Source organism: Cynocephalus volans, chromosome 13 (genome assembly GCF_027409185.1).
Source record: "Cynocephalus volans isolate mCynVol1 chromosome 13, mCynVol1.pri, whole genome shotgun sequence".
NCBI lineage: Eukaryota > Metazoa > Chordata > Mammalia > Dermoptera > Cynocephalidae > Cynocephalus > Cynocephalus volans.
Window position 1 is genome coordinate 27710845 of NC_084472.1, and position 12164 is coordinate 27723008.

Consider the following 12164-nt stretch of genomic DNA (forward strand, 5'->3'; position numbering starts at 1 on the left):
TATTTCCATTCTTGCCATATCCTGGCTTCAAAAGCTTATCTTTAGTAGTGATTTGCAGCTGTATAGGTGCTACAGCCTTATGCAACAGAGCTTTCACTGGAGAGGGTACGCTCTTGCAGGGTCTCTCATTTAGAATACTAAATGTTGGCCATAGTCTCTGTGCCCACCCCTTCAGGGAGGGGGGTTGGGTAGATAGCCTTAGTCCCTTTTTTAAAAGGCCATTGTACTATTCTATCATTCCCACCACCTGGGGATGATATGGCACATGTAACTTCCACTGAATGGACAACTGGGAGGCCCACCTCTGAACCCCATGTCCAGTAAAGTGGATTCCATTATCACTTTCTATAGCTACAGGCTGGCCATACATAGTAGTAAGGCTATTCAATGCCTTCACAGTGTTTACCTGGTCTGGGGCCTTACAAGGCCACACAAACAAAAGACCAGTAGCTGTATCAACAGCTGTGAAGATGTATCTGAAATTCTCTGACCATGGCAGTGGTCTGGCAAAGTCCACCTACCATCAAGTCAGGGGCACCTTTCCTCGAGTTATTTGCCCATCCGTATGGGGCACCCACCAGGGGTGTGGACTCTCCTGAGCACATACTGGACAAGCATGACAGGCATTCACTACATCTTCTCATTTTATAGGCGAGGCTCATCTTTGAGTTACCATCCATATCGTTTTACTGCCAGCATGCTGCATGCGTCGATGTAACCAATGGACTAGATCAGCAGCTGGGACTCTCTCCAGCCATCTTAACTTAGCCAAGGCATCGATTTCATCATTTCCTGGACTGGCTAAAGGGAAGTGTCCTGTGACATGGAAAAGAGTTATTTCTTTCTCATGTCCCAATTCCCATAATTCTTGCCACATGGCTTGTCCCCACAGGGGTCAGTGGCCTACCATCCACTGTTGATAATTCAAAGTAGAGATCCAAAGGGTTAAACCTTTGTACACAGCCCAGCTGTCAGTACAGATGGTTAATGGCCCAGGCTCATTCTTTATCACCATCCATACTGCTCTAAGTTCAGCCCATTGACTGCTTTGCTGTGTACCATTTTCATACCACATAGTATCTATTAAGGGCTGGACAGCAACTGCTATCCATGATGCTGAAGGTCCCATGCTAGAGCCATCTGTATACCAAGCTTGCTCTGTGATAGGTCCCTGTCCCTCATGGAAAGGTGTAGCCTCCACCTCCATGGGTAAAGGTTGTGTCAAAGTTTCCTCCACAACCTCTACTGGGCCTAGCACAGTTTGCAACTCTTTGGACAGAGGACTCCTTGGCACAGTGCTACTTTGTTCTATATATGCTCCCCATTTGGAGTCTGAGCTATACCTGTTTTAGGGTTGGTTGCCCACATGCACAGCCAACCTGTTATGGGATATGTTGTCCTTACTAGGACTTTGGCAGTTCCTGTGATAGCTTCAGTGGCTATCAAGGCAGAATACACAACTGCTACCTGCTTTTCTATTAGGGTGTAGCACACTTCAGCACCCTTCCAGGGCTGAGACCAGACTCCTACAGGTGTGCAGAATCAGTCTTGTCTCTGCCACAAACCCGATCATAACCCCTCCTGGGTTATGTACATCTAACTCAAATGGCTTAGTGGGGTCAGCCACTTATAAAGCTTGTACTTGCTGTATTGCCCTTTTCATAGCCAGATAAGCCTGTTCTACTTCCTCAGTCCAATCCCAGAGGGCTCCTTTCTTTGTCAATGCATATAGTGGGCATGCCATTTGGGACATACGGGGTACAAAAGCTCTCCGATACCCTAAAAGTACCAAATATGTCTGCGGCTGACCTACCATTGTGGGTCAAGGGTATTCCTGTAACTTATCTATAATAGCTTCTGGGATGACCCTCGTCTTACCCAACCAGACCAGTCCCAGGAATTTGACTGACAGCCCAGGTCCTTGCACTTTGGCTGTGTTCATGGCCCACCCACATTGTTCCAAATGACTTAGCAGCATTGGAGCTGCCTGGGTTAAATCTGCAAGAGAATCAGAGGTTAGTAACACATCATCAATGTAGTGAAACCATACTGGGCTTTGTCCACTTGGCTAGGTCTCCAGCCACCAAACCATGACAGATGGTTGGGCTATGCAGATAACCTTGGGGCACTACTTGAAAGGTCCACTGTCTTCCTTCCCACATGAAGGCGAACTGATCTTGGCTATCAGCTGAGATTGGATTGGAGAAAAAAGCATTTGCAAGGTCCAATACATAACAATAAGTCCCCAGCTGAGTTTGCCAGCTGATCCATCAAGTCATGAACTGAAGGCCCAGCTGCATGCAAAGGAGGCACTACTTTGTTTAGTTCTCAATAATCTACAGTCATTCTCCAGGTACCATCAGGCTTTTTCACTGGCCATACCAGAGCATTAAATGGGCTCTGAGCAGGATGAATAATGCCAACTTTCTCTAATTCCAGTATAGTAGCACTTATCCAGTATAGTAGCACTTATCTCTACATGTCCTCCTGGTAGACAATACTGCTTTACATTAACTACATGTCTTGGCTTGGGAAACACCTGTGGGTCATGTTTAGCATATCCTCATAACACAGGCTTTACTGTCCGTATTCACAGCCAAAACTCTCCAACTGTTGTTTGCGGGTGCAAACCATAAAGTACATCCATACCCAAGATGTATTCAGCTACTGGGGATATATAAACAGTATACAAACGAGGGGGCAATCATCCTATGCCCAATGGCAGTGACACAGCTTTAACTTCAGTAGTGTGTCCTCCATAGCCATCTACACAAACTATGGCCCCTGGAAACTTATATGGATTGCCATATATCAGGCTACATTCTGCACCTGTATCCACCAATGCCAAAACACGCTGCATATTTGTCCTCGACCAATATATTGCCAATTTAACATGAGGCCTTTGGTCCTCTCCTGCCCCCAAAAGACAAGTACCTTGGCCTGCTCCGTAATCAAAACTGAACAGTTCATCTGCCTCCTCGGGAGCAACCAAAAAGTCCTTTAAATCCACTGAGCATACATTGCTACCTGTTTCCGGACATTTGGTGAAACGCTGTTCAGGGTGCAATTGCTGCCACAAGGCAAACAGAACTGCATTTGGCTGCTGGTCAGTTTTCTTTTTATCAACCCCTGCTGCAAGCAAGTCAAGCCACATCTGCTTACGGCTAGTCTTGCTTGGTCCCTTTGGGATAAAATCCCACGTATTTCTTGGGGGTTTGGTCTCAGCCACCTTTCGGACCCCTTTTGCTTGTCTGCTATCCTCTACTTCACCCAAGCTGGCTATCACGGTTGTTACCTCATATATAGGACGACCAATGCATGGGGCCAGTATGGCCATCCATGACCCAAAGGGCGTTGACAGGGCATTTTGCAGCACTATGTCTCTCATGCTGCCTGTAAAGTTTTCATCATCTGGGCCACAAGTCTTCACATTAAACATCAACTGCCGCATCCCTAGCTCTTGGATGATTTGGATCAGCTCAGCATACATTTGCTATTTACTGACAATCTTGGGCAGTTCTCCAGCATTTGCCCACATGGTTCGGGCAGCTGCATTCACCCAGTCCATCAAGGAATGATTACCTCATCTGGGTGCATATCTGCAGCTATTTTGCAGCCATTGTTTCAGGGACGGGTGTATAGTGATGGAAGCCAATTTCTCCACCTCCTCACCAGAGCTCATTACACTATCCACCTCTAGGTCCCATAACTGCAACAGCAAAGCAGCCAAGGTCTTCCCATGTTTCTGCCTTAACCGTCTCCCCAAGTCAACCAGTTCAACCTGGGTGTACAGGACATAGGTAGTGAACTGGGTCAACTGTAGATTGCCCACCAGTTGTCCGTCTGGTCCCATAGGGTATTCGTGCCTCAGTTTCATGTGTACAACAAGTCGTGCCTGGAGATGCATGGTTTCCCCCAACTCACCATTGGGTTGGTCGTCTTCCCTGGTGTGAGGGGCAGGAGTGGCCAGTCGCCGCACGTCATCCTCCAGGACATTTATCTGTGCTTCCAACGACTCTGCTTTCTGCCTTGAATCTGCCAGTAGCTACACATCATCTGCCAACAACTCTGCTTTCTACTTCAGCTCTCAATCAGTTTGCAGCAGAGTGAGCAAAAGCCAGGCTCCAATCAGCAGAAAAGCGGCCACCAGGCACCACACACTCAAAGACAGCCACATTTCTTCCCCCTCCCAAGGGGTTTTCTGTCACAGTACCTGGTCTATGCTGCCTTGCAATACAGTGTGCAGCAACCAGGTCCTGGTCAACAGAAAGGTGGCCATTGGGCACAGCATATTCACAAATAGCCACATTTCCTCCTTCTTCCAAGGGCTTTCGGCTCCTGTATCTGCTCAGAGTCCTGTCGCAGGTACACCAAATGTGGCATAATGCTGCCCAACTATACTGATTTGTCTGGCGTAATCCTTCCAACTACACCAATTTGTCTCACTACGACAAGGGCTACTGTCTGGAATCCTCGCAGTGCCAATTGTCTAGCTTTTAGTCCTGTTCATGATGCCAGTTGTAAAGCTAGGCGACCACACTAGTTGTCACTGCTCATTTACCTGCCAGTAATCCTGCACCAACTGGGCCGATGGTTGAGCTAGGGCTGAGTCTGGAGCCCACAGACCCCTCAAGCCCATTCACAGATTGGTTCACAAACCCTTCACATGCCAGGCTGGGTCACCAGACCCCTCCACGCCAGGCTGGGTCACCAGACCCCTTCACGCAGGTCTATAAGCTAGGCAACCAGCCACACAGTCCTTGGAAGCCGCAGGTCTGGAAAAAAATGGCTGTGCAGGGTGGGCGCCTGAGGCAGTCAAAACCAACCAAAGTGGTGCTGCCTTGCAGGCGCACGTACTCCACCCGCACACACTGTTTACGGAACCACCCTGAACTGGCTCTGAGGCGAGGGGAGCCTGACCAAATAGTTCCATATTCCCAACAGGTATCTTTGGAAAACTTTTTTTTTTTTTAAATATAATAAATGACCAAATGTTTTTTGTCTTGGTTTGGTTTTGCAGCTGGCCAGTGCAGGGATCTGAACCCTTGAGGATCTGAACTCTTTACCTTGGTGTTACCAAAACTGCACTCTAATCAACTGAGCTAACCAGCCAGCCTCCTAAAGTGACTGAATTATGATGGTGAGACCCATGATACCAAATTTTTGCCCATCTCTACCCCCTTCCCAACATGATCCCCAAAATGGATCATGTGCCCCTTATGTTGAGGTGACCACCTAATTGCTCTCTGGCCTCCTTAAAAGACAGAAAGAAAATGATACTTTTGCTACTGATTTAGCCATATGAAACTCATCTTATCACCCTTTTCAGGGTCTGAAACTGCTGTCTCAAAGTACCATCTCATTGTGCTTTGTATCAGTCAGTGCTGAAGAAATCTTGAAGAGCTTATGCACAAAACTTTTAAATTTTTATATTATTTTGAAACTTTGCTTCTTTGGGGTTGGAGTATACTGGCCACATATCTGGCTGAGAGCTCTCTACAATCTGTGAGCTGGCAGTGTGCTGATCTTTTAAAGTTTCCTTCCCTGCCCATTCTTCATTTTTTGGTGAGGTTTCTGTGAGGTCTGTTAGGAGTACATCCTGCAGCTTACTGTCTTAAAATATGTGATCTCTTTGGGGCCGATGGGAGAAAGAAAAACCAATAGTGCAACTGTTTTATACTGAATATTGACAACTGCCTTTTTGAAATAAAGAACCAGTCCCTCCAAAAAAAAAAAAGTTTTGAACTAATGCATTTAAGTGCCCTAAGAAAAGTACATTTAGGGCCGAGCCCGTGGCGCACTCAGGAGAGTGCGGCGCTGGGAGCGCGGCGACGCTCCCGCCACGGGTTCGGATCCTATATAGGAATGGCTGGTGCACTCACTGGCTGAGTGCCGGTCACGAAAAAGACAAAAAAAAAAAAAAAAAAAAAAGTACATTTACCATAATATTCAACTAATTTAGGGGGAAAAAGTTGTAAGTTAAATCTTTCACTTTCTATCAATACTTCATTTTAAAGCAGTGCTTAGTGCTTCACTGGTAATGGCCACATTTGTTTTGTGCACAGAGATTTATGAAATAGATTTACTGTCATATCAGCATAAAGTCAGGAAGCAGAGTTAGCTGTGAAATATCTGATTCTCAAGAAGTCTGTTCAACTCAGAGTCACGTTCTTGAATTTTTAAAGTGGAACTAATTCAAGAATGACATTTTATGGCATTGAATGGTGCATTTATTGACACCTTCTCTCAAAGCCTTGGGATAAATATCATAGAAAAAATACTACCTTGAAACTAACTTTGACAGCCTCCGGAGGAGGTTGAATAATCCAACAGAAATAAAATTTGCATTAGGTATTTCCCATTCTGGAAGCTACCGTTATTTTTATTACTAAACACAAACCAAAGTCTTGATAATGAGGCAAAAATACTTGTCTATAGAACTCAACTGCAAGAGCACCAGTTTTAGAGATGACTAATACATAGTTTTTCAGGATGGTTTGTAAAAGTGTTTTGATAAAGGCTGCCTTCTTTAATTAGTTTTCCCTGTGTGATAGGGAATGGGCATTATCACCAAGGTGTGCTAGCACCCATGTTTACCTCAAGAGAAAGGAGTGGAAATTAAGTCATACTTCCCTCTGGATTCACCTATGTCACAAGTTTATTGGGAATCGCTTTTGGTACTGAGCACTGTTCTAGGCACTGGAAGCAGAGTGGTAAGCTAAGCAGAAACTCTTCCTACATGCTTAGTCTTCAACTGACTTGACCACTATCACTTAAATAATACGATGAGAAAAGTCACTCAGCAGTTAAACCCTAACAAACAGAGGAGGATGTGTTTCTCTCAGCTCAAAGCGGGAGTGGTCCTTGGGGGCTGGAGAAGAAAGGGACGAATGAGGAGATGGCAATTGTACTGGACCTTTAAAATGGACAGGATTGGAATAGGGGAGAGGAGGGTGGGAGATACTGTGGGGGGTAGAAGAAAGCACTTTTGACCACAGAAGGAACTCTGCTATTTTAGCCAAATTTCTCTTTGTCGTCTCCAACCAACCCTTTATACTTACACAGGTTTTTCCACTACTTCAACATCAGTAGTTAACCTTTCTTAGAAGTTTCCTAGTCTAGCGCTGAGTGGCATCTTTGCAAGCGCATGCTCAGTTTCTGCTTTTCAAGAAGAGTTCAATTTAACATTTCACCTTGCAATGGTAATGTTATAATTTTAACTATCATTTATGGAACCTTTAACTGCTAGGCACTGCAGAAATGTTTTACATAGATTTTCTGATTTGATTCTCACAACATCCCTATGTGTTGGGCGCTATTAACCCCGTTTGCTAGATCTGAGGTGCAGAGGCTTGCCCAGGCCACGGAACGAGTTACTCCTGAACAGGACTTCTGATCGCTAATGGTGCTCCATCAGATCAGAGAATTTGCAAACCCCAGAGTTTCTCCCAGCCGAGTGCGGCCATCGAGAACTGTCCATTTTGACCTCAGATGATTCTTGTTTCTCTCCGAGCCGGATAAGCTGCAAACTTGTTGGAAGCAAAGAAGGGCCAAGGGGAAGAAGTGAGAAGCCTTTGCAGAGACAGCCACCTGAGTCCTGCTCCAGACCTCCGCTCCGGGAACGCGCGCCCACGCACCGCGGCCGTGGCTGCTGTGAGGACGCGGGTCCCCGCGTCACCAGTCTTTCTTCTCTGCCACACCTGCGCTCCCGGCCCAACGCACATTCGCAAAGAGCGGAACCTTGCGGCGGCGGTGGTCGGCGGGGACCCACGGCAGCCAGCCCGGATCGCGGCACTCCCGCAGTCTCTGCGCCATAGAGCGAGGTTCGCCCTTGGGCCGGGGCCGGCGGCTCGCGTGCGGAGCCCGAGCCCGAGCCCCGCCAGGTGGCCGGGAGGCTCTCTCCTCCAAGCCATTCTCCTGGGAGAGGAATCGGGAAGGAGAGAACTGCGGGGCGGGGCCTGCCACACGAAGTCCCCGACCCGGGGACGTCACGGGCCAGGTGCGTGTGCGACGGGCGCGGAAGTCCGCCGTGCGCCTCCCCTCTGCGCGCAATTCCCCACCTCCCAGCGAGGTGCCCGGGCGGGCCTCCGGCTCCATTTTCCGGCGGCGGCCACACCCGGAGCCGCGCCTGGGGGCCGGGCAGGAGCCAAGCGCGCGCTCGCGGGGACGCGGGGAGCCGGCGGCGCGGAGCGGTGCGAGCGGCCGGAGGCGAGGGCGCGATGGCGCGGAGCCCAGGACGCCCGTGCGCGCTGCTGCTGCTGCTCCTGGTAAGTGCCCGGCGCGGAGACGCGGGGCCCGCGGCACGGGAGGGCACCGGCGGGCGCCAGGCTCGCGCCCCGACCTGCCCGCTGCGCCCCGTGAGCTCCCCGCCCGCCTGGCGCTCCTTCCTGCTGCCCCGAGGTGGGAAAGGGCTGGGCAGGCTGCGGCGAGCTCGGACCTGGGGCCTCGGAAAAACGGCTGGGCTGGGGCGCGGGAGGGGGGTTGGAACCTGTCGAAAGTTCTCTTTCGCTTCCCGCGACACCCAGGCCCTGGCGTCCTCTTCTGGCTGTGATCTGTGGGTGGAGCGTACCCGGGGCGGGAGCACCTTTCCCGGGGATCGGGGGCTTTGTTTGGAATCTTCTGGGACGGGAAACATGGAGGCAGCAGGGAGCAACAGCCGCCTTCCTCCAGGGTCCTTGAAGTTCCCTGCGATTCCCCGGGTTCTCTAGCCGCCGATCCACGTCAGGGAACTGGGGGAACCAGGAAGACACCTGCATTCTCAGAGTGCAAAAAGGCTCAAAATCGTTTTTTCAAAAATGTACTTTACAAAGCTTAGTTTTTTGTTAAATTTGCTTAGCTATTAAGAAAATCACTCACGTAAAGATAGTTTTAACTTAAAGTTCACAAAGCCGATGTTTTAACACAGCTTTTTAGTACTAAGGAGAATACGCGTATGTAACAGTTTTAAGACTTTTATTTAAAAGGCTACAGGAAACCGCGGGTAGAGCCACCGTCAAATGGGGTCTTCAAGGCTACCCTCTAAAGAAAAGGGCTTCAACCGCGGGGAGACGCGTTCAGTCCCTAGAGCTCAGTTTCTTAGGCTTGGTTGCTGTCTATGCTCAAAGTGGCTTTTGAAGTGTTGTTTTTCTGTTTGTTTGTTTGTTAAAGGGATTGCACATATTAAGAAATGTATCTGGTTTATGCTGCAAGTATAGGTGTGGGCTCACCACAGAAACTTCACAAATACATCTCCAGGAAGATTAGATACCAAATCATACTCAGTTTTCTTGTATAATGATTACAGTTTAAAATGGAAGTACATTCACTATATTAAAAGTTATAACTTCCAAAATATGAACTTCCCCCTATCCCGGAGTTGTGGGGGAGGGAGAATGTGTGTGTGTATATGTGAATATGGATATAAAGATTAGAAACATATAAAGATATGTATAGATATATAGATATAGATAAAGCAAAACAGAGGAAAACATGACTGAACAAACCTACAGATGTCAGTGAACTCTCACAAGGGGATGATAATTAGGATTTCCAGACCTCTGGCACACGCACACGCAATTCATTTTATTTGTCCATTTCATTTTGCCTGTGTCATTGAGGTAATTTTCAACAAAAGTTTGTTTTTTTAATAAAACTTTTCTAAGATAATTTTGGACTTTGTTTTTGGCCTCAGGAACAGCAGAGCAACTCATCTCGATGCTTCCTGGCCAAAGAGAATGATACCAAGCTAACAGCACCCGGCTCACTTTGAGGGCTAAATATTAAATTCCTTCCATATAAGAAAAGAAATTGGGCCGGCCCCGTGGGTTCGGATCCTGTATAGGAATGGCCCTATGGCTTAGCGCTGTGCGGGCGACACCACACCAAGGGTTGCGATCCCCTTACCGGTCACAAAAAAAGAGAGAAATTACCTTTAATCTTCAAATGGTATCGCAAACAGGTCAATTCATACACTCACAGAGAAATATGTAAATAACTTAGGCATATTTTTCACTTTAGCAATTCGGTGTTTTTACTTTATTGGGCAATAAAAGTGACTATAGCCAACTGAACAGGAGTAGAATTCTTGGACTATTCTATGTATTTTCTATAATACTTTCATGATGCAAATTTGGGCATGTTTATTTTTGGTCAAAGAAGAATGGGCAGTTCAGCATTTTGCACCTAATGTACTTGAAGTTGAAGTGTAGTCTTTTAGTAAAAAATAGAAAGCAAGTCATCGGACAGAAGTAGTTCCTGAGGAAACAGGTCCTTCATAGGAAGGTACATAAATTGTAGTCTGTTGGGCCAGAGTTCACTTGTAAGCAACAGAATTTACTCTAGCTAGTTAAAGGAAAAAGAGATTTATTTCAGGGCATTCTGTAGACCATGTAAGTGTAGGAAGGATTGAAGAAACAAGCCAGCTTGAGCTGTCAGCAAGAATTTAAAGGCCACAGGGCAGAACCCAACCCCTTAGCGAGCTGCTGCCTCTCCTGTGATCAGGAACCAGGAACCACACTGCCACTCCCACAGTCTGGAAACTACTGTGATCAGGATGCTACTTTTGCTCCCAGCTCCAGATCCGTGCCCCACGTGCTAGGATGCATAGCAAAATGGATTCCTATACCTCGCCTCTAGGTGCCCACAAATCTAGTGATTGGACACTAGAGTCATAATAAGACTGCTGCAGAAAACCCACCTATATCCACATCTGTACTTACAGCAAAAACAACAGACACGTATCTTCTATTCTGCTTCTTTCTTTCAGATCTCATGTAAAATACTCATTGAACCCAAATCACATTCAGAACCAAACTTGCAAGGGAGTCTATGATATGTGGTCCTTAGCCTTCCTCCACAGTCCAGTGAGGCACACCAGAGTGTTACCCACACAGATATCTCTCTCAGTCACTTAGGCCAGTTCTATCAAAATGGAAAAAGACAATTTCCTGAATAAAATCAGAGAATCTTTTCTCTTCAAGGGTTCTTTATCTGAGATCCATCAACTCTCAAATGGTCCGTGGAATTCAGGGGGTGCCTAGCGATGGCAGGGAGGTAATTACATATATATTTTCACTAACCTCTAACTGAAATTTAGCATTTATTTAAATTATAAGTGTAAGAAAGACACTGCAATAGTCTTGGCGGTAACTGACTTTGTAAAATACAATTCACAATTTTTTAAATTAATTTATTTTAATTGACACATTGTAATTGTACGTACTTATGGGGTAAAATCTGGTATTTCGAAAAACCCTTCAGTTCCACACTTTTATTTTCTTTTGCTGGCCAGCACAGGGATTGAGCCCATGTCCTTCGTGTTATCACCACTATGTTCCAACCAACTGAGCTGACTGGCCAGCTCCACAAATATTTTCACATCACATTACAGTTACCTCAAAATACCATTTATTCTGAACATCAGTAATAGACTTTCTAGTAGATCTATTATTTAATGTGTTAATAAAGTGCATGATATTACTGCATCACAAACTGGTATTGTTTAAAACAATTCTGATGATTATTTCAGTATAATTGGATTCACTCATAATCCAATGTATTTTATTTTGTAAATTTAAAAACATTATTCTGAGAAGAGGTTCACAGTCTTCGCCAGACTGCTAAGGAGGTTCGTGAGGTGGGATTTTCTGATGGTCGCCTCAATTTTGCCTTTGACTAATTAAGCTTGCCCTTTAAAATCAAACTACATTTTAAGGGTTCAGTGACAGCAAATCGTAGTGTGAGCAGGTATATTTAGTAGTATACTAGTTTGCTAGGGCTGCTGTACAAAGTACAAAAAACTGGGTGGCTTAAAAAATTTTTATTGCCTCGCAGTTCTAGAGGCTGGAAGTCCAAAATCAGGGTGTCAGCAGGGCCATGCTACCTGGAAAGCTATAGGTTTCAACCTACAGAGGTAAGAAAGCTCCTTGAGTCTTCCTCGCATTTGGTGGCTTTTCAGCAGTCTTTGGCATTCCTTCTCTTGGACTCCAATCCTCAACCTTCACATGGTGCTCTCTTTTGTCTCTTCATATTGTTTTTCCTCTGTGCATGTCTGTGTTTGTGTCCAAATTTCTCTTCTAAGAACGCCTGTCGTATTGGATAAGGGCCCAGCCTAATGACCTCAACTTGGTTAAATCTGCAAAGACCCTATTCCCAAATAAGGTAGTTAACATATCTTCTTTGGGAAC